This window comes from Pongo pygmaeus, chromosome 3, assembly GCF_028885625.2.
Source record: "Pongo pygmaeus isolate AG05252 chromosome 3, NHGRI_mPonPyg2-v2.0_pri, whole genome shotgun sequence".
Classification (NCBI taxonomy): domain Eukaryota; kingdom Metazoa; phylum Chordata; class Mammalia; order Primates; family Hominidae; genus Pongo; species Pongo pygmaeus.
Genome location: NC_072376.2, coordinates 201,620,891 through 201,623,054, shown reverse-complemented (window position 1 = coordinate 201,623,054; position 2,164 = coordinate 201,620,891). Strand labels below are relative to the sequence as shown.

The 2,164-nt window shown below is 46.2% G+C and overlaps 1 long non-coding RNA gene across 1 annotated transcript; it reads right to left on the bottom strand.

The window, feature by feature from the left end:
* Window positions 1-414: 414 nt before the first annotated feature.
* On the bottom strand, window positions 415-1,884 carry LOC134739499 (uncharacterized). Its single transcript, XR_010126193.1, has 3 exons — window positions 1,832-1,884; window positions 1,207-1,320; window positions 415-1,028 (listed from the first exon to the last, which is right to left on the bottom strand). It is a non-coding gene; the product is annotated as an uncharacterized LOC134739499 (long non-coding RNA).
* Window positions 1,885-2,164: the final 280 nt, after the last annotated feature.

Sequence of the window (2,164 nt, the reverse complement as noted above, 5' to 3'; positions counted from 1 at the left end):
CACTTTGATGCATGTCCCAGATTCCTCCCAGCAAAGAAGGACTTGGTTGCCTCTTGCTGGAAATGCCCTGGGCAGATAGACTGCAGCTATCAGCCCCTTTAGGAACTGCCTCTGCTGGGGGAGCCACCTTGCCCAAGGGTGCCTAAGGGCTGGGATCTCTCAGTCCAACTCCAGCCAGGCTAGTTTGCAGAGCCAATTTAGCTCCAGGGCGCCCTGTGTGCCGCTGAGGCAGCCTGTAGCTGGCCCTGCATGGCAGCTAGACTTATCCCTCTGCCAAATCCTGCTTCCTTCCCCATCTTTAAACAGGTCTTGGTCTTGAGGTCATCTTCTTAAAAAAAAAAAAAAAATATATATATATATATATATATATATATCAGCATTGGACACCTGCTATAAAAGGCAGCCAGTTTTTAAAAAATTTTTACTGAAGTACAATTTACATACAGAAATTGAACATATGAATTTCCAGCTCAATGCACTTTCCCAAATGAAAAACAGGATGTAACCAGCGCCAGATAAGAACAGAACATTTCCAGCCCCACAAAAGAGACAACACATTTAACAATTACTCTTTAAAATGCCTAATAGCATTTTAAATGAGTCTAACAGTTCTTTAGATCTATGCCAAAGAAGAAAGAAGGGAGAAAAGTTACATTATTAGCTTCAGTGCCTAGGGTTCAAACAACAATAAAAGATTTAGGCTTTAAAAACAAAACATAATTAGTTCTAAATAGTATAGTATTCAATATTCATGTTGCTTAAAACTGGCTTTTGAATGATGTCCGTTAATAGGAAAAGGCTAGTTATAAAATAACTAGGATGTGTGTAAAAGCAGCATGGACTCTCTGATTCGTCTCAGGAGGGTCTCCCGGCTGCCTCTGCAGTGAGATCGCATCACCAAGCAGCAATCTGGTCCCTCCTGTCTTCAGCCTGGGGCTATTTTTTCCCCGTGCTCCAGAAGCAGAGAGGCCAAGAAACCTCCGTGAGCTTTTCTTCTCAAACAGGTTTACAGAACCAGTGTTTCATTTCTGAGAAGCGAGACAATTGGGAGACAGAGAGGGTTGGGGGAAAGGAGAGTGACAATTGGAAGGAGAGGGGCACAATTTGAAGGGACAAGATGGGGAGCTGAGAAAAACAGCCTCCAAAAACAGCCGGACCCTGCAAGGACCCTCCTACACCGCACCTCACTCCTCTCACACTCTTCACCTAGAGGACAGTCGCCTCTCCAGATCACCTGGGCCTTCATTCCCATCTGCAGGAGGGCAGGGCTCCCAGATACTCTGTGAGGGGTGGGCCCCACCAAAATAGAACCGAACAGAACTGGTGGGGAAGGAATTTGTTTGAAATTTGTGGATCCACCATCACTGTGAAAAACACACCCCAGAAAGCAAATCACCACTCTAGACACTGACTTACAATGCCGAGGAGTTTACTATTTAGACCGGAAGGAGATGAACCCGTGAGTCGATGCAGAGGAGTTTACTATTTAGACCGGAAGGAGGTGAGTACGTGAGTCGATGCAGAGGAGTTTACTCTTTAGACCGGAAGGAAGTGAACCTGTGGGTCAATATAGAGGAGTTCACTATTTAGACCGAAAGGAGGTGAACCCGTGAGTAGATGCGGAGGAGTTCGCTATTTAGACCGGAAGGAGGTGAACCCGTGGGTGGGTATAGAGGAGTTTACTATTTAGGCCGGAAGGAGGTGAGTAGTGAGTCTATGTGGAGGAGTTCACTATTTAGACCGGAAGGAGGTGAACCCGTGGGTGGGTATAGAGGAGTTTACTATTTAGACCGGAAGGAGGTGAGTAGTGAGTCGATGCAGAGGAGTTCACTATTTAGACCGGAAGGAGGTGAACCCCTGAGTCGATGCGGAGGAGTTTACTGTTGAGACCGGAAGAAGGTGAACCCGTGAGTCGATGCGGAGGAGTTTACTATTTGAACAGGAAAGGGATGAATCCCTGAGTCAAATGAAGGACAATGTTTGAAATTATCAGGAATTTTTAGGAAGGCTTCCTAAGAGATGAAGAATGAGGGAATCAGAAACTCAGAAGAACCAGATTTGGGGCAGTATGCTTCGAGGCTGTTTTGTCCAGCCAACTCAAGGCTGGAATCACCCCAAAAGCAGCGGCGGGGGAATTACCACAAGGGAGTGCTCTGAACTGTTC